The 23,847-nt window shown below is 36.4% G+C and overlaps 1 protein-coding gene across 2 annotated transcripts in view; it reads left to right on the top strand.

Annotated features, from left to right (window-relative positions):
* Positions 1 to 23,847, top strand: part of ANO3 (anoctamin 3) — a 281,024-nt gene that overhangs the window by 127,718 nt on the left and 129,459 nt on the right. Inside the window, exon 1 of one of the 2 annotated variants that reach the window (XM_037742087.1) lies at positions 4,710 to 4,937. The exons of the other annotated variant lie outside the window; for it this stretch is intronic. The gene's annotated coding sequence lies outside the window, so the exon portion shown is untranslated. Of the gene's footprint in view, positions 1 to 4,709; positions 4,938 to 23,847 lie in introns of those variants that run through there. 2 annotated transcript variants of the gene reach the window in all.

Below are 23,847 nucleotides of genomic sequence, written 5' to 3'. Positions count from 1 at the left end.
AGCATTTCACATCAGGAAGCAAATATTAATCATTCAAAAATATGCAAATATTCTCAATAAGTAGTCAATTATTTGTAAAGGGTTAAAATATTCTTAGATAACATCTCACATCTTATAACAAATGTATTATTGAAGAGCTAAAGAAGTATACTCAAATTGAATATATTTAAACCAAAGTAAAACAAAAATATAAACGTTTTTTTCTAATAACAGAATAGAAAAATGGCCTTTTCAAATGGCCTTTTCAAATCAATGATAAAATTAAACATGGATAGACTTACTAGTTAGATACTAAATATATCAGTGTCAAAATTCTGATAAAATTAAGAAGAAATAAGCTTAAGATGTGATGATCAGCTCACATACTGGAATATATATACATGCCAGAAGAATGGCTAATATTCTTAATTCACAAAGATATTATAATTTATAATTGTAAGAATGAAAGAAATTAAAAAGCAATTTAATTTTAACATATATAACAATCAGCTGTACTGCTAATTACAGAAATACAAATTTAAGCAATGTTTTTTCAACCAAATTAAAAAATGTTTAAAAGTACAACAAAACCTAATCTGATATAAACTATAAACTACCATTTTTATTCCTTGCTGGTCGATATGTACATTGATCCAAATTTTCAGGAAAACAATGTCACAACAAGGGTTCAGTACCTAAAAGTAATTTTGCCCTTTGACCTAGTTCTAGGAATTTATGCAAAGAATGCAGTTAGAAGTTGGCCAAGTTTTTGAGTGTGATAGCTCATGCCTGTAATACCAGCACTTTGGGAGGCTGAGAAGAGCAGATTACTTAAGCCCAGGAGTTTGAGACCAGCCTGAGATACACAGTAAAACCCTGTTTCTACAAAAAATATAAATAAAAAAGCATCCAAGTATGGTGGCACCTGCCTTTAGTCCCAACCACTCATGGAGGCTGAGTCAGGAGGATCACTTGAGCCTGAAAGGTGGAGGCTACATTAAGCCATGGTCGCACCACTACACTCCAACCTGAGAGAGGGAGACCCTACTCAAAAAACAGAGAAAAAACGCCAAGAAGTTATCCCAAATAATTCTGTTTAAGAATGTTTCTCACTTTGTAATTTGTGTTGGGGGAGGAGCACTTCCATATTTAAGAGTAAACAATAACATTTAAAATAGTAATGCCCTCTGACAAGGCAGTACTATGCTGAAAATCTCTAAACTATTTAAGGATAGGACATGATCACAGTGTATAATAATAAAATAAGAAAGTGGTTGTTAAAAAGCAATATGTGCAGTATGATGCCAATTCTATAAAAATACCTAGCTGGTTTTCATGGGGATAATATTTAGAATGATATACAATAAATGTTTATAGTTTTTATCACTGGGTGGCAAAATTTAAAGGACATAAAACCTAAGTATTTGTAGATTTAAGCCATAAGTATTATCATAATGTCATTTCCTTTTTACAATCTCACACAGCTAGTAAAGAACAGACAGCATTTAAAATAAGATAGTCTTGTTTCCCAAACAGTTTTTCCATTTTGTTACACTGGCATGACAATAGGACTTCACCTTTTTTATCCCAATAACCATTGTAAGTAGCATTTCAGTTTCTTTGCCCTCATATGCACTGATCACTCATGCACGAAAAGCTGTGGTAAGCACTTTATATTCATTATCTAATTTAAGTCTCACAATAATTTAATGACAGTAGGTAGCAATATTCTCATTTTGACAAACAAGAAAATAAGGATAGAGAAAGGTTTCTTGTCCAAGTCTCTGAGCTAGGTGGAACCAGAGCTGCATCGTGGCATTTCTCTTTAACTATAGACTCTTGGCTTTTCTGTCCCCAGTTCAATAGTTAATTATAGGAGATATACTTGCAGAGATTATTTATCTCTTTCTAAAACCCTAAAACATTACTCTGCAGTAAGGCAGCTCTAAATTGTAATAATTATGTGGGTAACTCACAACCTCCTGTAACTAGATAGACCTGTTTGCAATTTATTCTTGTATCAACAAACCCCTAAGTAAAAATAGATAATTTGTTACAAATATAATATCACTAAACCTCTGCAAAAGTAGTAAAAAAATTAGGTTTCTATTTATGGAGATCACATAATAAATAGACTAAATATTTTCAACTCAATCTATTACAGTATGGGAACTCCCCTTACCACTGAAAATAGGAAATAAGCAACAATAATACCACCACCACCACCAAATAAAAAATAAAACTCTCCACAAAAGCTCCTACAGCTGCCAACATTTGTGTGTAGAGCTGAAATATGTCTACAGCAGAGGGCTAGGAAATCATGACATGAGACGTTTACCTGAGAGGGTAAACGTAAATTAGGTGAGGGATGGATTTGTGTGGTAGATGCCTTTAGTTCCCTGAAAGACTATAAGGAAAAAAAAAAAAATGTGCCTATTTAGGAAGTCTTATTTCATATGCAATACTAAGAAACAAACAAAATGTCAAAGACGTTTTCCCTCTCCTGACACTAATGTCTCAGTAATTAAACACAGAGAGGTTTCTCAAATCACCACTTTGTTGGTTTTTCCCATGAGTACTTAAGAATTCATTTTGGGAGGTATATTTCGTAAGCCACCCTGGAGGATGTTAGCTCTAAAATGAGAGCTGCAATAACTTCTCTACAAAAAAGTATACATAGGTAGATGGGATGTGAAAGTAAATTCAATAAATTAATGTATGGGCATACCAGTTAAATGGTGCAGATGATTATTCTACTTGATATTTAAACATTCAATCAATGACAGGCTCAAATCAAAACAGTTCTCTAGTTGTTCAGACATAAAAGCAGCCAGAGAAGACAGATCAGAAACCATGTTATTTGAGCACACTGAAATATATCTCCTTAATCTCTCACATTCCAAGCCCTCCAGGCTTTGAACACTGGATTGGAAGTTTCAATAATAATAATAATATTAAATGATTACAACAGCTAACATTAGGGATCTTACAGGGACTTTGATGATAACTTCTACTTTTCTATCACCACAACAACTCTAAAAGGTAAGGTCTATTTTTAACCCCACTTCATAGGTAAGGAAATAAGGCTTAGATGGTGAAATAACATTCCTATTATCACATAGCTGGTAAGAAGGAGGCAGGAATTATACACAGGGACAACCCTGTCAAGCACTGTACTACACTGCATGTAATGTAGGTGTGTGCAAGGGACTATAGAAGCCACGAGACAAGTGAATTGGGTAGTTAGGGGTCAAATTCACATTATTAGAAAATTATCATGTTTATTAGGGGGCATGAATATTGTGCTTTTTTCTTCAATGTTTTATACTTAAGAAAATATAATAAAATTGAGGTCCCTGTGCTTAGTTAGATCCTGATAAATTTTATTTTTTTTTATTTTTATTTTGGAAACTAGATGTTTATTTTTCATGAATCTTAGATGTTGTTTAAAAGCCCACACAAGAACAGCTTAAGACCATTCAGTGGTTGCTCCTACCCATTCAGTGGCCTGAGCAGTGGGAGCTGCAGACCAGTCTTCCGTGGCAGGCTGGGAGATCCTGATAAATTTTAAAACACTTGTCTCTTCCTTGCGGCTTATAACCCGTCATCTTTCCATGTCATCGTCTCCATTTATTTTGGCACACAGCCTTCTTAATCTCATCAGAGTCAATCAAAATATGAATATTTTGAGCAATTATCACTGTGGAGAAGAAAATACCCACTGTGGAGAAGAAAATAATAATTTCCGACGTTTCTGTTTTAAAAAACTAATTATTATGGTTTTGTGGTGGTTGACTTCTTGCATGATGCAAACCAGGATTCCAGAGGAGTGTTTCAGTCATGGAAACCTATTGGATTTCATTAATCCCTTTATGCCATAGACAATTTAAACCTACAAATTAGAGTAATATACCATTTGTTATTTAAGGATGGCAAACATTGTGTGAAGTTATTTTTTGTATTTCTCAAGCCTGCTGGAAAATCTATTTTAAAGCATGCTTATTAACTCAAGACCATATACATTAAGTGGCTACATCTTAGGTTCAGTGTCCTGTCAGTCCCAATTACAAGCTGCCTGCAGAGGCTTTCTTAACAGAAATAAATGTAGTCCTCTGTTGCATCTCTTATGTGGAGGTAAACTAAATGGAGACAAAAGCATTCAATTGTATTTGCTTGTTTACTTTTAGGTGACAGTTAATTCCTGTGCTCTCAGATTACAATCATATCATTATGTGCAGCTCAGAGCCAATGTAATGCAATGTCAAGTTTAACACATACAGGATTTTTCAGAAACCAGGAAGCTTTCTATTGTACCTTTCTCCAGTGAATAAGAAAATGAAGCAATTTCCTTTAAAAGCAGAAAAAAATTATAGGAAATCCTGGTGAACTCCATTCAGCTATCAGAATAGTGTTACCTAGTTCACCAATAAAAAAGTTAGTTGTATTTTCCAGACCAGTATTATTCAGAGTGAAACATACCTCGCACCTTTCATGGTAATCTGCCCAGCTCGTTCAAATGACACATACAATAGATTATTAATAATTGACAGTAAAATAAAAATGTCACTTACATTATATGACTAAATGCCACCTAGGTGACTCATGCATAGACATTAACCAATGACACATGAAGGCAGCCCCCTACTGCACCCTATAACCAACTCCTAAAATGAAATTAATTTTAAAAAGCAATACGGATGTTCTTATAAAGAGATGAGTTATCTTTAAAAAAATGATTATTCAAACTCAGACATTTAAGAGTAGGCTGAAAACCCTCCAGTCAAATGCTTTGTGTAGCATTAAGGATGTAACATTCTAGCTAATGGAAAAAGCAGTCAGTGGAAGGGAGAACTTTCAGTTGTCACACTGAAGAGTGCTTTAAAGAAGATTGTCGTTTGAGACTCTCTTGTCAGCAATGAAGGATTCCAAATGCAGCTGAACTCAGAATTCTGACTGTGGTATGTTAAAAAGTGCATCAATCTAGGAATTCTATACTATTTTTCTGTTTTCTTAAACATATGTAGAGAAGCCAGTAGACAAAAATTAATATTGATTTCAGAATTGGAAATGAATGTCTCTGTTATTTCAAAATACTAGATATATATTTTAAAGTTAAAAAAGTATGATCTAAATGTGTTATTTTTAAAATATCTGTTTATCTTGCATGTAAACCAAATGTCACCTCTCTGAAGTTTTGTCTGCTTTTAAATGTATATATTGATTTCACTGAAATATTCACATCTACTTTAAAATAATTTTTTATTCAAAAATATATAAAATATATTTACCTTTAACATATTTTTAATTTTTCTTAAGAATAATTTTATACAAGGTTTTTAACTGATTTTTATCAAAATAGAAAGTCTGAGAAAAACATCTGAATTTAAAGGAGCATATCTCAGTGTTAAATGTTAAAATAAATAAATCACATCAGGTACGAAATTCACTGTGACATAAGCTAGGGAACAAAATGTTTTCAACCTGTTGTCTTTATTTTCCCACAGTTTTAAAGGTAATAAGAAAGTTAATTTTGACTCAGTTCTTGTTTTTGTTTCATTGTTTAAAAATGTCAAATGCTTCCATTTGGAGAATTTCCATTTCTACATCTACATTAAAGAGTAGATCATGTAGCACAGATAATCACTGATAACGGAAATAACTGTTCTTTTCTTTACAAAAAATAAGTACTTAAATGATTTCTTTTATAATATTTAAAATATAAAGAGCAGTGATGAGGAAAGATCTACTCAAATATATTCTCTGTAAATTACATCCACTAAGGGGGTATTTAAAGCTCATATATAATATTTTAAAATGTGTATTATATTGGGAGCCCAATAGAAAACCATGGTTTATGCTTCATCACAGACTATTCTATTAAGAAGGGCTGGACTTGTGTGTCTTCATTAGAGAAATTATAGAACCTATAATTTAAATAAAAAATAAAAGTATTTAAAAATTGGTGGAGAGAGAATAATATAAGATAGTCTAGGAAACAGTACCTGGTACAATATCATTCCATATGGAAACTTAATCAAAACTATGTTTCCTTCTTACTTTTATTTTTTTTTTTAGTTTTGTAGAGTATTTACATTTGCTTCATGATTTTTATTCTTCCTGTGGATACTTGTCTTATCACGTGGTATTCAGCGTCACACTTTATCCAGTTAACCAAGGTCAGATAGCCCAGGTGTTCTGGATCCAATCTGAAGTCCAATTTGAAGAAAATTAATCTAGCTTTTTTTGTAACTCTATGATACTACATTCCTTAGTGAACCAGCTTTATTTCCTAGGACACATCATAGAAAACTATTGCTTCCTCCTTAATAGCATAACTAAAATCAATATGGGCAAAATTTATCACAGAGAAATAGTGTCTGATAAGTTATCTAGACCTATTCATTGTTCGAACCATCTTGAGAGAAATATGAAATGGAATTTTTCCATACTTCTATCTAATTTTAGCTAAATTAATACATACTCAGCTATCAGTATAAAAGTTGCTTCATATTTGAAAACTTTTCAAGAGAAAAGTATGTGCTGCATAGTTATACTTAATATTTATAAGAAATATGTATGTTTCACTTTTATAAATAAATTTATAAGAGAATTCACTTATTAAATTAAAATATAAAATAAAATTAACCTTGGACTTTTCTTTCAGTAAAATGAGAGACTAAACTCAGTGATATTTAAAGTTCAAATCTCACATTCTAAAAAATTCTGGCTTCATCCACTTTAAACAAAATATACCTTACAACAGTGGTTGTACAACTACTGAATGTCAGAATTACCTCTAGGGGTGGTTAAAAAAATACATGACTGGACTCCACCCCCTAGAGCTTCTGATAACAGTAGCTCCAGCTGAGGCCTGAGAATTTGTAATTTTAACAAGTTTCCAGATGATTCTGGTGATATTGGTACAGATAGCACATTTGAGAACTACTGTCTTAATTCTCCCGTTAATATCTTCAGTGTACTCTGTATTTTGAAAATTCACCATGTGCCAGACTCTATACTAATCTGGGTATGCATTGATGAATAAAACAGGCAAAATCCCTAAGTGTGCAAAGCTTGTAGACTAGTAGTGGAGGAGTAAGAAAATAAATAAGCCTACATGTAAATATCTGTTTAAAGTTGTCATAAGTGGGTGCAGGGTAGAGGAAGGGGAGCTACTTGAGTGATCAGGAAAGTAGCTTCTCAAAAGCTATTAAGAGCAAGAAATGAAAGATCAGAGTCAACAGAGGGAAAAGTAGGAGAATGTGGCATTCAAGGCAAAAGAGTGATCTATTTGAGGGCCCTGGGATGGAAAATATCCAGATGTGTTTGAGAAGCTAAGTGGTCAGGTGGCAGAAACACAGAAACTGAGCACAAGGATGGGCAACAGGAGAGGTGAGAGGGAGGTAAGCAGACACAATGCTGCAGGGGCCGATGATGAGGAGTTTGAATTTTATTCTAAGTTTAAAGGTTTTTGAACAGATTTCTGTTTGTATAAGATCACTCTGCCCATGAGGGTGGGGAAACAATGTCAGAGGTGCGGACGACACTAGAGTAATCCAACTCAACAAAGTGAAGGTGGTTGGCCAAGAGTGGTTAAAGGTCAGGTGAATACATCAGTTTCCCACATCAGAATGGGGAGACCACTTAGATATCTAACTATAGATGTGGAAGTTAGAAAAATTACTTCGGAATTGATTACTCGATAACATGGACACAAGTCAAGAAAGTGAAAAAAAGCAGTTAGAAAGCAGTTATAATTGTGTGTGTGTGTGTGTGTGTGTGTGTGTGTGTGTGCGTGCGCGCATGTGTATGTTTGAAAGAGAGAGAGAGATGTTTAATACTACTTGGGATATAGGTGATTTTTAAATTTTATTTGTTTTGTTTCCTGCAATAAAAAATACACGTTATTATAAGATTTCCAAATTCAAATATTTTATTAAGTAAAACTGGCTTTATTCAATAACAAGTTGAATTATCAGTTGATTGCTTTACACATTTGTGTGTGTGCACAGATGCATTCATGCCAGTTACCATAGAAGATACAGTGGATATGAATGAATAAGATACAGTTCCCATCCACAAAAAGTTTGCAGTTTACTGGGGACACTAAAAATAGGAGCTTCAGAAGAATCGTCCTCAAATTTTTGAATGCATAAGAATTATGCTTTATATTATTTGACAGGTCTTCCAGATACCAGTGACTCCTATAATACTCCAACAGGTCTTGAATATACTCACCCTTTTCCATGTACAGATGTATTTGTATATGGAGTTTCCTTGACCTGGGAACGCTCACCACCCTTATCCATTCATTTTTTTTTTTTAGGATTTAAATCACATATCACTTCTAAATGAAGGCTTTTTTTCTTTCTAAGGACAATTACTTCATCTTTGCTCTCACAGCACTTGCACCTCCGCCCCCTCGCAGCATAAATCACACAAATTGCAATTGCATGTCCTCCTATCTGTCTCCTTGACTAAATTAGTCTCTCTTAATGGAGGGGGACAATGAATTAATTTTTTCTTTGTAATTAACCTCTTCACTGTGCATAGAAGCTGACTCATAAGAGGAACTCAGGATAAACTTGTCAAATAAGTGAACTCCTGGAAGGGAATATTAGGAAAACTTTGCAACTTTACATAGAATAGAGTTATTAATGTGGCCTTCAAGAGTAACAGCACAATTCATGGAAGGGAAGGAAATCAATGTTATCTTTAAAAATGGGCAAAATTTTCTGAGTAATTTTACTTATAATGACTTGTATTAATAAAACAATTGAGAAATTAAAAGAGATACATGAACAAGGATACTCACTGCATCATTGAATCATAACAAAGAATAATTTGGTAAAACAAGCCAAAATATCATTCAGTTGGAGGTAAATAATGATACAATCATAAACTGAATATTGTTTAGCTATTTAAAAGTGCAGTGAAACAAGGCCAACCACCACCACTAGTTCTTAAGTGTGCCATCACACAAGAATAAAATAGGGGAATATAAAATTGCGGTATTTCCTGCCCCAGGGAAACACTATGTTAAGAGTAACAAGATCTGGTTCTGGGATTCCCTGGCCCAGCAGATCTATTTTATGTGCTCTGGAAACCACCAAGCCTCAGAATCTCTTTTCTTAAAAGCAAGAAAATGTTTGGAGAGCCCCTTGACCTCTTGTCTATTCTTTGCACTAAAACAAGATGAAAACAATCAGTCACAAAGAACAGCCTTTGTTTTCTGGCCTACCTTAGATAAAACAGATAAGAGACTTTACGTATTGATGTCGAGATATATGGTGGACTTTTCCTGTTGTTTTATGGAAGCATCACTTCCTTTGTTGGCCCTCTATCTCTACTTTAGGATAGCCAATCAAAGTCCTCCCTCTTCTTGGATAGAATGATAGAAGTAGTAATGTACAAGTTTCCCAAGCTGAATTCCACCCTGAGATGTTCTCTTAGAACTTATGTAGGAAAAGATGCTCCTTTCTCAACTGCAGAAAGAAAATTATTGTTAGTAGTATTACAGCAAAATATTCAAGAAGTCATCAGACTAGGGTTGTTTGTTTACCAAAAACCTTTATGCAAGCAAAACAAAACTTAACTTGGAGACAATTTTTTCTGTCTTGAAAAAAAAAAAAACCTAGCCTCAATCACAATCAGGCAACTAGCTGACTGGTTATATAACTAAGGGTCTCTCCTCACACCACACATAAATGGAACAAATGACTAGCTGTAGTCATGAAGTAATTACTTTGCTTCTGTTTTCAGGGTATAAAAGCTCACTGCTTATGTGGCTGGAGCAGGGCTCTCTGAATTTCTTGCAGTTTAATATGCTGCCCAATTCATAAATGACTCTTTGCCTAAATAAATTCTGTCAAGTTTACTTTGTCTAAAAGTTTTTTAAGAGTGGGAAAGAATGAGAAAGAGAGAAAAGCAAAAAGAAGCAACAGAATTAAGAGATAAAGAAGTATAATAGTAGAGTAAGAATGCTGAGAGCTTCATTTGGATTTTTAGAACCAGCTGTTATTAAAGCGAATGAGCTCTGGACTTTTCAGAGGTCAAGAGCTGAATAATTTTTGCTATATGACTTAAAATTTTCTTGTTGTTAGGAGAGGCTATGGTTGTCTGGTTCAAATTAGAATTTTGTCATTTCGAACTGAAAGAGTCCTGATTAATATAACTACAGTATACTGTTGAATAAGAATAGATTTTATAACAGTATGTACAGAATTCCATGTGTGTCTGTGTTATTCTGTTCTCATGCTGCTAGTAAAGACACCCAAGACTGGGTAATTTATAAAGGAAAGAGGTGTAATGGACACACAGTTCCACATGGCTGGGGAGGCCCCATAATCATGGCAGAAGGCAAATGAGGAGGAAGGTCATCTTACATGGTGGCAGGCAAGAGAGCATATGCAGGGGAACTCCCATTTATAAAACCATCCGATCTCGTGAGACTTATTCACTACCACGAGAACAGCATGGGGAAAACTGCCCCATGATTCAGTTATCTCCACCCCACCCTGCCCTTGACACCTGGGGATTATTACAATTCAAGATGAGATTCAGGTGAGGACACAGCCAACCATATCAGGGTCTATAATATACATTGCATGTCATGTATAATCTATAATTTGTATACACTCACACATACAGTTAAGCCTATATTTTTGAAAGGGAGAGTATAAGAGAAAGAGGACGGTAAACTTGTAACAGCAAATTATTCCTGAACTGTTACCTTTAGCAGTGCTTTTACTTTCTCTTCATTTTGTGTCAATCATGCATCATTGGGAAAATAAAAGTCCTGCAGGGAAAAATTAAGAGTTGCAAATGTCATTGCTAGGAGCACAGGAAAGGATTTTGGACAATTAGAGGAACAGTGTGAGCAAAGATATAGAGTTTGGACTAGATTGTGCATGTGCAGGGGCCAAAGCAAGAGACATACCTGGCTACAGCACAGCATAGGAGAAATAGGCTGTAGAAGGAGTACCAAGTATGAGGACAATAGGGATTTGTAGAACAGTCTCATCTGAAACTTCTAATGCCTCATACCCGTAAACACAAACTTCTGTGATGTTCCTCAAACTTACAAAACACTTTCCACACTGAGCTGGGTTAAAGAATCACCCACCTGAGCCTCTGTTGGGGGTGCTATAAGATCATTAATACAAATTAAAAGCACCTGGCCAGTTCACTCAGCTTCCACGTGTAATTCCTTACCAAAAACAAACAAACAAAATCTTTCAGTTTATGTTATAAATACCTATTTGATTCTTAAGAGCAAATATGCCAATTTTTTTGTTGTTGTTGTTTATGAAACATGTTAGACGGTGGCATTTTGTGTATTTCATAGTAGTAAGTTAAAAATGAAAAATGAAAAGGAATTCTGAAATTAATTGAGCAGGCTGTGGCTCATGCCTGTAATCCCAGCACTTTGGGAGGCCGAGATGGGTGGATTGCTTGAGGTAAGAAGTTTGAGAATATCCTGCCCAATATGGTCAAACCTTGTCTCTACTAAAAATATAAAAAATAGCCAGACATGGTGGCACGCACCTATAGACCCAGCAACTCAGGAAGTTGAGGCAGGAGAATCACTTGAACCCAGGAGATGGAGGTTGCAGTGAGCTGAGTTCACTCCGCTGCACTCCAGCCTGGGCAACAGAGTGAGACCCTGTCTCAAAAACAATATAAATAAATAAATAAAAGTTGGCATCTTTTAGGACTTGGGCCTTGGAATTACTACACATGAATTTGAATCCTGACCTTGCTACTTACATGCCATGTAACATTGGAAAATTGTTTAAATTCTCAGTGCCTCTGATTCTCTATAAAATGTGGTGGAGTGGTGACAGAAAATAGTACATAACGCAGTGGGTATTTGTGAGGAATCAGTGAATGAGTATACACTGGAAATCTTAGAAGATTGCCAGCACATAGTAATTGCACCATAAAGAAAATGCATTCATATTATTATAGATGAAAAAAATTAGGAAATTTAGGTCCAAGAACACTCTACACAGTGAGTGGCAAAGCTAGCCTTTACCCTCATCACAGGCTGATTTTGTGTGGAAAAAGAAGTGAGGTTGAGCTTAAGGAAAGGAGAGACGATGAGAAGGACACAAGTGCTTAGAAATTCGAGGAGGAAAGACAGAGAGCAAGAGATCCAGGAATAAATTTGTCTACTAGACTGAGTGACATACAATTTATTCTCATTTTCCTTTTCAGTATAGATGAAAAACTCTACTTCATTCACTAATTTCCACAGGTGGGATTCTTGGGAATGAAATTAAAAACATGATGAAGGGAGGTTCATAAATGCTATATGTGATATGTTTCGAACCTAAAACAAAATGACCTAAAATGTTGAATACTATCATTTCTCCTTGCACAGTTAAATAAATAGTGATATGTGTTTCAAGGAGCTTAATCATGTCTAAGATGGACCCTATTGATAAAATTTACCTTCAAGTATTGCATGGGGATGAAAGGTGAAGAATGAAATAAAGCACTTGATAAAAATGGATGAAACAAAACAGAAAACAACTGGAAAGAATGTCTATAAACAAATTAGAGATCAGTTGTTGCTCTGAGAAATTTTTAAAAGTCAATGAAAACCTAAGCAATGTATAAAGAATATTGACCTCCCCCATGATCTATTTCATATGTGCTTAATTCTGTCTATTGGGTGTTTCTTTTTGTTCTTTCCTTTTGTTTTTGTTTTTGTTTTTGTTTGTTGTTTCTGGAGACTATGTCTCACTCTGTCACCTAGGCTGGAGTGCCGTGGTAAAGCCTCGAACTCCTGGGCTCAAGCATTCCACTCACCTCAGCTTCCCAAGTAGGTGGGAGCACAGACCCATGCTACCATGCCTTGCTCATTTTTTTTTTTAATTCTTTTAAAAACAGAGTCTCATTATGTTCCCCAGACTGGTCTCAACCTTCTGGGCTTAAGTGATTTTCCCACTGCAGCCTTCCAAAATTCTGGAGTCACAGGTGTGAGCCACTCCTCTCGGCCTTTAGTGTTTCTTGAATCATGTGGAATATCATGGAGATTAGGTTTGTGATTTATGACTGATTTTGTAGAACTCTTATAAATCTAGCCTTTTATTTTTTCCATTTTGAAGTAATTTGAACAGAGATTATATATATATATATATATATATATATATATCTCTTTATTTATTTTATTTTGTATTCATTTAAGTATTTTATTTTATTTTGGTGCTATTATAAGGGAAATTCATGATGTATAATTGAGTTTCATTTGTATTTATTTCATTATGTTGTTTAAAAGTATATTTAACATTATCTTTGTTTATTTGTATAAATTTAAAGGGTACAAGAGCAGTTTTGCTACATGGATATATTGCTAGTGGTGAAGTCTGGGCTATTAGTTTATCTACCACCTGAATAGTATACATTGTACTCATTTAAAAATTTCTAATTTTCACTCTCCTCCTAACCTTCTGAGTATCCAATATTATTTCATACTGTATGTCCATGTGTATGAGTTATTTAACATGCACTCATGAGAACAGGAGTTATTTGACTTTCTTTGCCTGAGTTGTTTCCCTTAAGAGAATGGCCTCTAGTTCTGTCCATGTTGCCACAAAAGACATGACTTCACTTCTTTTTATGGCTGAATATCACATTTTCTTATTTTCAGTCATCCATTGATGGACACTTCACTTAGGCTGATTGTCTATCTTTGTTATCGTGAACAGTACTGCAATAAATATACCTAGCAGGTAGTTTTTTGATATAATAATTTCTTTTCTTTGGATATATACCTAGTAATGGGAATGCTGGATCTAATGGTAGTTTTGTTTTTATTTATTTAAGAAATCTCTGTAATGTTTTCCATAGAGATTATATTAATTTACATTCCCACCAAGAGCCTATAAGCATTCCCTTTTCATTCTCACCAACATCTGTTGTTTTTGGACATCTGAATCTTAATATTAGTCATTATGACTTTTGTAAGATGACATCTTTTTGTGGTCTTAATTTGAATTTTTCTGTTGAAATCCTTTGGATTTGTGTCCCCACCCAAATCTCCTCTTGAAATGTAATCTCCAATTTTGGAGGAGGGGCCTGATAGGCTGTGATTAGATCATGGGAGTGGACTTCCCCTTACTGTTCTCATGATAGTCAGTTTTCGTGAGATCTAGTTGCAAAAATGTGTGTGGCACCTTCCCCTTCCTCCTGCTCTGGCCATATAAGACCTGCTGCCTTCCTCTTTGCCATCTACTGTGATTATAAGTTTTCTGAGTGCCCCTCACCCAAGCCTTTCTTCCTGTACAGCCTACAGAACCATGAGCCAATTAAATCTCTGTTCTTTATGAATTACCCAGTCTCAGATAGTTCTTTATAGCAATACAAGAATGGACTAATACAGAAAATTGGTACTGGGAGGCAGGGCATTGCTGTAAATAAACCTGAAAATGTGGAAGCAACTTTGGGGTTAATGGGCAGAGGCTAGAAGAGTGTGGAGGGCTCAGAAGAGGACATAAAGATGAGGGAGAGTTTGGAACTTCCTATAGCTTGTTAAGTTGTTGTGACCAAAATGCTGATACTGATATCATCAATGAAGTCCAGACCAAGGAGGTCTCTGATGAAAATGAGGAACTTACTGGGAACTTGAGTAAATGTCACTTCTGTGATGCATTAGCAAAGAGTTTGGAGTAATTATGTCCCTGCTCTAGAGATCTGTGAAACTTTGAACTTAAGAGTGATGATGTTTGGTATCTGATGAAAGAAATTTCTAAGTAGCAAAATATTCAAGATGTTGCCTGGCTGGTTCTAGCACCCTATTCTTATACTCATGAGCAAAGAAATCACATGGAGCTAAAACATATATTTAAAAGGAAAGCAGAGCAAAAAGTTTGGAAAACTTGCAACCTGACTATGATAGAAATGTAAAACCCATTTTCTTGGGAGGAATTCATGCTGGCAGCAGAAATTTGCCTAAGTAGATAGGAGCCCTGTGTTACTGCCAAGGTAATGGGTAAAATTCCTTGAAGGCATTTCAGAGACCTTTTCAGCAGCCTCTCCCATTAAAGGCCCTGAGTTCTAAGAGGGAAGAATGATTTTGTGGTTTGGATCCAAACCCTGAAGCCCTGTGCAACCTCGGGACATTGCTCCCTGCATCCCAGCCACCACAGCTCCAGCAGTGGCTAAAATGGCCCCAGATATGAATCAGGCCACTGCTCCAGCAGGTGGAAGCCATAAGCCTTGGAAGCTGCCATGTGGTATTAAGCCTGCAGGTTCACAGAGGGCAAGAGTTGAGGCTTGGGAGCCTCCACCTAGATTTCAGAGGACGTATGGAAATGCCAGGATGTCCAGGCAGAAGTCTGGAGCAGGGGTGTAGCTTTCTGCTAGAGTACTGCAGAGGGGAAATGTGGGGTTGGAACCCCCCACACGGAGCCCCCACTGTGGTACTGCCTAGTGGAGCTGTGAGAAGAGAGTCACTGTCCCCTACACCCCAGAATGTTAAATCCACTGATAGATTGCACTATATACCTGGAAAAGCTTCAGGCACTCAATACTATCACATAAAAGCAGCCAAGAGGGTTGTACCCTGCAGAGCCACAGGGGCACAGATGTCCAAGCCCTTGGGAGCAATGATGAAACCTAAGCCTTTTCATCAGTGTGGCCAAGATGTGACATGGAGTCAAAGGAGATATTTTGGAGCTTTATGATTTAATGACTGTCCTCCTGGATTTTGGGCTTTCATGGGGCCTGTGGCCCCTTTGTTTTGGAAAATTTCTCCCTTTTTGAATAGGTGTGTTTACCTAATGCCTGCATTCCCACTGTATATTGGAATCAACAGGCTTGAATTTGATTTTACAGAATCATAGGTGGAAGGGACTTGTCTTCTCTCAGATAAGACTTTGGACTGCAGACTTTTGAGTTAATGCTGAAATTAGTTAAGACTTTGGGGGACTCTTCAGAAGGGACAGATACACTTGCAATGTGAGAAGGAGATGAGATTTGTCAGGGGCCTGGGGCAGAATGATATGGTTTGGGTGTGTGTCCCTGCCCAAATCTCATGTTGAATCATAATCTCCAGTGTTGGTGGACAGGCCTGGTGGAATGAATGTGATTGGATAATGGGATGGACTTCCTCCTGTTCTCATGTTAATAAGTAAGTTCACAGAAGATCTGATTGTAAAAAAGTGTGGGATGCCTTCCTATTTGCTCTCTTCTTCCTGCTCTGGCCATGTAAGACATGTCTCCTTCCTCTCCATTATCCATGACTCTAAGTTTCCTGAGGCCTTCCCAGCCTTGCTTCCTGTATATCCTGTAGAACTGTGAGCCAATTAAACCTCTTTTTTAATATAAAGTACCCAGACTTAAGTAGCTCTTTTTAGCAATGTGATAACAGAAAAATACATCTGATGATAAGGGATGTTGAGCATTTTTTCATATGCTTGTTGGTATTTTGTATGACTTCTTTTGAAAAATGACCATTCATGTACTTTGCCCACTTTTTAAATCAACTCAAGATGGATCCAAGACTTAAATGAGACCTGAAACTATGAAGGCACTAGAAAAAAACCTAGGGCAAAATCTTGATATTGGGGTAGGCAAATAATTTATAACTAAGACTCAAAAGACCATGCAACAAAAGCAAAAATAAACAAATGAGACAAACTAAAAAGCTTCTGCACAGCAAAAGAATCAACAGAGTGAACAGACAACCTGCACAATAGGAGAAAATATTTGTAAACTATGCATCCAACAGGACTCATATCCATAATGTAAAAGGAACTCAAAAAACTCCACAAAAAATAACATCACCTTTTCAAAAGAAATGCATACATCAATAAAGCAAATATTCTTTAGAAAATTTATTTATTTAAAAAAAAACACATGGAAGATTATGTAGCTAAAATATACTTTTTTATTCTAAAAAGATAGAGTCTTTATTTTGGCTATAGCTATGTTTGGGTTGTATTTGTAATGGGGCTGCATTGGAAAGCAGTATTTTCAAAAACTGTAAGTGCTCTTTGGAGTGATCAAAGCATTTATATGTTTATAGATGCAAATTTTTATTTTAGTTCTTCTTCCTTTGGTAACAAGAAGCTATACAAGATACTGCCTTCAAGGGATTTCTTGTCCTGACATGAGATCTTAGTCCAGCAGAAACTACTGGCATCTTTTACACTAAATTGGTATGTTTTCATTGATGAATAAAAAAGCCATCAAAAAAAAAAACACCCTGAGGCAGGGAAAAAGATTAGAGAAACTACCACTCTTGTGGAGCCTGAACATTTGAATCTGTCATCTTCATTTGATGCGGTCTTAAAGCGGTACTGGTCAAAGCAGGCTGTTAGGAATGGAGGCTTTTAGTAGAAAAATGTTGCATTAACCAAATATTTGCTGAATACTATTTTTAAGAATCATCTCTGATGGTGTGTGCTCCTAGTCACCATTGCATAATGCAGTTACCACTGCCCTACAGACACTAACCTAATTTGCAAGGAGCCTTTGGTGACTTACAATTGATTGGCTTCCAAAGTCTCCAAAAAATCAGTCATAACAGTCTTTTAACCCAAACTCCATTTGATATGGTTTGGCTGTGTCCCCACTCAAAGCCCAACTTGAATTGTATCTCCCAGAATTCTCGTGTGTTACAGGAGGGACCCAGGGGAAGTAATTGAATCACAGGGGCCAGTCTTTTTCGTGCTATTCTCATGATAGTGAATGAGTCTCATGAGATATGATGGGCTTATCAGGGTTTCTGCTTTTGCTTCTTCCTCGTTTTTTCTCTTGCTGCCACTGTGTAAGAAATGCCTTTTGCCTCCCGCCGTGATTCTGAGGCCTCCCTAGCCATTTGGAACTGTAAGTCCAATTAAACCTCTTTTTGCTTCTTGTTTCAGTGTATCTTTATCATCAGTTTGAAAATGGACTAACACAGTAAATTTGTACCTGTAGAATGGGGTGTTGCTGAAAAATACCCAAAAATATGGAAGCAACTTTGGAACTGGGTAACAAGTACAGGTTGGAACAGTTTCGCTATCTCAGAAGAAGTCAGGAAAATGTGGGAAAGTTTAGAACCTCCTAGAGACTTGTTAAATGGCTTTGACAAAAATTCTGATAGTGATATAAACAACAATGTCCAGGCTGAGGTGGTCTCAGATGGAGATGAGGAGCTTATTGGGAACTGGAAGAAAGGTGACTCCTGTTATGTTTTAGCAAAGAGACTGGTGGCATGTTGCCCTTGCCCTAGAGATTTGTGAAACTTTAAATTTGAGAGAGATGATTTAGGGTATCTGGTGGAAGAAACTTCTAAGCAGCAAAGCATTAAAAAGGTGACTTAAAAGCACCGCATTTTAAAAAGGAAACAGCATAAAAGTTCAGAAAATTTGCAGCCTGATGATAGAGTAGGAAAAAAAAACATTTTTTTTTTTTTAGGAGAGAAATTTAAGCCAGCTGCAGAAATCTGCATAAGTAGCAAGGAACCTAATGTTAATCCCCAAGACCATGGGGAAAATGTCTCCAGGCCATATCAGAGACCTTCATGGCAGCCTCCCACATCCCCCATCACAGGCTTGGAGGCACAGGAGGAAAAAGTGGTTTCATGGGCTGGGTCCAGGGGCCCTGTGCTGTGTGCAGCCTAGGGTTGATGCCCTGTGTCCCAGCCACTCCAGCCATGACTGAAAGGGGCGAATGTAGAGCTCAGGCTTGTGGCTTCACAGGGTGGAAGCCCCAAGCCTTGGCAGCTTCCACATGGTGTTGGGTCTGAGAGTGCACAGAAGAATTGAGGTTTGGGAACCTTTGTCTAGATGTCAGAAGATGTATGGAAATACCTGGATCCCCAAGCAAATGTTTGCTGCAGGGTGGGGCCCTCATGGAGAACCTCTGCTAGGGCAGTACAGGAGGGAAATATGGGGTTAGAGCCCTCACACAGAGTTTCTCCTGGGGCACCGCCTAGTGGAGCTGTGAGAAGAGGCTCCACCATCCTTCAGACCTTGGGATGGTAGATCCACCAACGGCTTGTACCATGTGCTTGGAAAAGCCAAAGGCACTCAACACCAGCCCATGAAAGCAGCCAAGCAGGAGGTTATACCCTGCAAAGCCACAGGGGCAGAGCTGCCCAAGATCATAGGAACCCACCTCGCATCAGTGTGACCTGCATGTGAGGCTTGGAGTCAATGGAGATCATTTTGGAGCTTTAAAATTTGACTACCCCACTGGATCTTGGACTTGCCTGGGCCCTGTAACCCCTTGGTTTTGGCCAATTTCTCCTGCTTAGAAAGGCTGTATTGAGTCAATACATATACCCCCATTGTATCTAGGAAGAAACTAGCCTGCTTTTGATTTTACTGGCTCATAGGCACAGGGGACTTGTCTCAAATGAGACTTTTGACTGTGGACTTTTTGGGTTAATGCTGAAATGTGTTAAGACTTTGGGGGACTGTTGGGAAGGCATGAATTGGTTTTGAAATGTGAGGACATGAGATTTGGAGGGTCCAGGGGCAAAATGATATGGTTTGCCTGTGTCCCAACCCAAATCTCAATTTGAATTGTACCTCCCAGAATTCCCCATGTGTTATGGGCGGGACCCAAGGGGAGGTAATTGAATCATGGGGGCTGGTCTTTCCTGCACTATTCTTGTGATAATGAGTAAGTCTAAGGATATCTGATGGGTTTATCAGGGGTTTCTGCTTTTGCTTCTTCCTTGTTTTTCTCTTGCCACCACCATGTAAGAAGTGCCTTTAGCTTCCTGCCATGATTCTGAGGTCTCTCCAGCCATGTGGAACTGTAAGTCCAATTAAACCTCTTTTTGTTCCCAGTTTCAGTATGTCTTTATCAGCACTGTGAAAATGAACTAATACATTTTTTCTTTTGCAAACATGCACATTATTAGAAACTATAGATACCGAAGTAGATTGTCAAGGGGAGCTTTGTTTGCAAAGACAGGGGCTCCTAGAACTGAAGGGTTTTTAAGCAACTGCCTGACCCAGAGGTTCCTAGCATGGTACCCAGGGACCGCTAAGGAAGGGCACACATGAACTCCAGGAGATCTATGAGGTCTCTGAAATTTTATGCATGACTTGAATATTTAAGTCTGTGTGATTTTCTCCAGATATTGCCTATTACCAAAGAAGGGTTACAATCCTTCTTGACCTGTTCTTCAACAATATCAGAAATTAAGCCACCAACTTTGAAAAAGCCTATACAAATAGAAATTGCTGGAGCCATAAATAATCTTAAATGATACCCATAGGCTTAAAGAGTTTATCTCATTATATATACCTATCTTTCTTTTGAGATAGGGTCTTGCTTTGTCATCCAGGCTGGAGTACAGTGGCATAAACATGGCTCACTGCAGCCTCAAACTCCTGGGCTCAAGTGATCTTCCCACCACAGCCTCCTGAGTAGCTGGAAATACAGACATGTGCCAGCACACCTGGCTAATTTTTTTCTTTTTCTGTAGAGATAGGGTCTCTCGACATTGCCCAGGCTTGTTTTAAACTCTTGGGCTCAAGAGACCCTCCTTCCTCAGCCCCCCAATTGCTGATATTACAGGCATGAGCCACCACACCTGGCCAGTATCGAACTTTTAACAGCAAGAGTAATTGGTACTGGGAAGAGCTGAGCTTGTAGAAAAGTAGGCATGACTAGTTTATGATATGTTTTCTATGCCACCTTTCCAAAGATTGTAACGTGACTTTATTCATTTGTACTCTGAGTAGATGATTTGTAGCCACCATGATAGGGTTAACTGCCTTATGACGTGAGTAAATATAGTTGTTTGATAATCCTTCTTCCTCTTCCTAAGACTCAGGAGATTCTTGTCTTATCAATAGAGGTTTTAGAGGAAAGGAAAGGAGAATATAGGACTGCTGGGTCATGGAAAGTAATTTCCTGCAAATGTAAGGAACACAGCCTAGGGCTCATCTTCTGTGGAAGCCAAGACATTTCTCATCAGATCAAATCCATCTTGGTGTGAAAGTTATGGGAGATTGTATTCTTTGTTTCCTTCACATATAAGACTAATGGAAAACAATTAATAGTTTAGAATAGTCTGCTTTGGGACATATGCAAATTTTCCTAATTTCCATGTGTATGGTCAAGGACACTGATAATGATACTAAGCAGTTACTCAGTGGCAGAAATTCTGATACTCTGATATAGAGGTCTGACATTTCAAGTTAAATTTATTCAAGTGAAAATAGTAGCCTTTGACCAAGATAATGAAGGTTCTGGGGCTCTTTCCCCTGAGATATTTTTTTCCCATTCTATGTTTTGACTTGACATTTTTATTTTTGCATTTGCAAGCATGCAAATAAATTTAGCCTGCCCTTGTATAATTTCACCTCTCCGTGTTGAGCTTTTCCTTCTTTTCAGGCACCTGTCTGCCTTTCATCTTCTACAAATCCAGAGCCAAATGAAGGGACTATCTTAATATTTCAAGAACACTTACTACTGAGGTGTCCTAAAAATATCAGATGCAGACTGGGCTGTCTGACTCATTCACCAGTGTATCCCTGGCACCTAGCACACAGAAACATGCTAATAAAAAAGCCCACATTTGCAGGATTTGCAGATGTCCTTGGAGGTAATAGCGACCCATGTGCTCAGGGATGCAGCTTTGCTCTTGATTTCTGATTTCTACTTTGTCTTGAACTTTAGTGATTCATCACTGTCTTGTGAACTCTTCAGTGTTTGTTTGTTTTTATGGGTTTAGGAGTACAAATGCAGATTTGTTACATGGATATATTATATAGTAGTGAAGTCTGGGCTTTTAGTTGTAACCATCACCCAAATAGTGTACATTGTACCTATTAATTAAGTTCTCATCCCCCACTCCCCTCACTCTCCAAGCCTCAAATATCAATTATTCCACTCTGTATATGCATGTGTACATGTAATTTAGTTCTCATTTATAAGGGAGAACATGCAGCATTTGACTTTCTGAGTTTTTTACTTAAGATAATTGACTCCAGTTCCATCCATGTTGCTGCAAAAGACATGTTTTTATTGCTTTTTCTGGCTGAGTAGTATTCCATGGTATGTATGTGCATGTGTCCATATATTTATATATAAAATCAACCTAAGTGTTTATCACAGATGACTGTATAAAGAAAATGTAGTGTATGTGTGTGTGTTTCTGTATATCATATATATGTGTATGTACATATGTCTATATAGAAACATACATATATATGTATGTGTATATATATACAAAAACATATATACATATATATACAAAAACGTATATACATATATATATATATACAGAAACATATATATATACAGAAACACACACACAGAAAATTGTATAGGTTGATTTCCTATCTTTGCTGTTGTGAATAGTGCTGTAATAAACATACAAGTGTAGGTATTTTTTTGATATAATGATTTCTTTTCTATTGGGTAGATACCCAGTAGAGGCATTGCTAGGTCAAATGGCAGTTCCAGTTTTAGTTCTTTAAAAAAAATTCATACTGTTTTTGATAGAGGTTGTACTAATTTACATTTTCGCAAACTACAATGAGATATAATATTACACCAGACCATTGTTTTAAAAAGTTTTGCTTTGTGTAATTTTTATTTGTTTTCATGGAAAACATTGATCCAAATAACCAGAAATAAAAATGCACTAGTGTCTTAGGAATATTTCCATTGGATCTGTAAGGTTAGCCATGTTTTACATGAGTTTCCTAAATACATGTTGGAAATCATCAAGTGTCTCTTTGCAATAAAAATTCTTGTTTGTTTTGCTTTGGGAGCTCCTCAAGGGAAAGTGTTGCATTTATGATAGCAAGTTATGCATTGAAATTATGCTTCTAATTTTTTCAAACCTCCTGTAAAATTTTGCTCCCCAAATTCCTTTACAATAAAATGGTATTTGATTTTATTCTGCATTTAAAACTTAATCTTTCAGCATAAAAGATCAAATTTTATTCTCATTATTTTCATTCTCAAGCTACCAGTAAATTCTAAATTCTTTTCTTTTGTACTTCCACGTGATCATTGACAGAAGTACAGAATAACTATAGACTGGGTTTAACTAGAATTTGTGTAGACAGTTGTCTTTGCCAGCTGACTTTATGGGGCTTGAATGTGTTCACATCTCAACATGTGTTCTCTGAGGTGATTACTCATTCCTAATGATGTCCTTTAGACCTCATGGAGTCCCTTCGGAATCACCAGTGACCAAATATTCAATTAAATATCTCTAATAAGCGTTTGTTAATAATATTTTAATTTTGTAAATGATTATGTAGATACAAGTATAGTTGACTGAAGATAATGTACGGTTTAGGGATTATGATTAAAATTGGACTTTACCATTTGAAGGTCTTTAGTTGCAATAATAACTATAGGATGTATACCATTTTATATTTCACAGAGTGTTTAACTCACATAATTCTTAAAATAGTCATGTAAGGCTATTGTTATTCCTATTATGTTATACAAGTTAGGAAACTGAGACTTAATTTATAAGTAAGATTTTAAAACTAATATATAATCCCAGATTATTTATTTCCAAATTCATAGGTTTTCCTGATTTTTTTAATTATTATTATGAGTATAGTAATATATTTGTTATTTTTATCAAGTCAGTAGTTAATATTTATAATAAACAATATAATTGGTATTATGCATATCAAAAACCATATTATTAGATCATACTGAGCTGTAACAAGTTACATCCAACATTGAGCTTTACAGGATCTCTATTTCTTGCCATATTTGTTTTAGAATAAATTATTACAGCCAAAATTGAGACTCCTATATAATACTCCCTCATTTTTTCCCTCAATTAGTCTCAACAGAACTACTGTTTTGCTTTTGGTGATTAACTTTCTTATGAATATTTTTGTACTTTAACAATATTGAAAATCATTTTTATGTTTT

This window comes from Cebus imitator, unplaced genomic scaffold, assembly GCF_001604975.1.
Source record: "Cebus imitator isolate Cc_AM_T3 unplaced genomic scaffold, Cebus_imitator-1.0 Scaffold113, whole genome shotgun sequence".
Lineage (NCBI taxonomy): Eukaryota > Metazoa > Chordata > Mammalia > Primates > Cebidae > Cebus > Cebus imitator.
The sequence above is the reverse complement of the archived record's forward strand: the minus strand, read 5'-3'. Positions and strand labels throughout refer to the sequence as shown.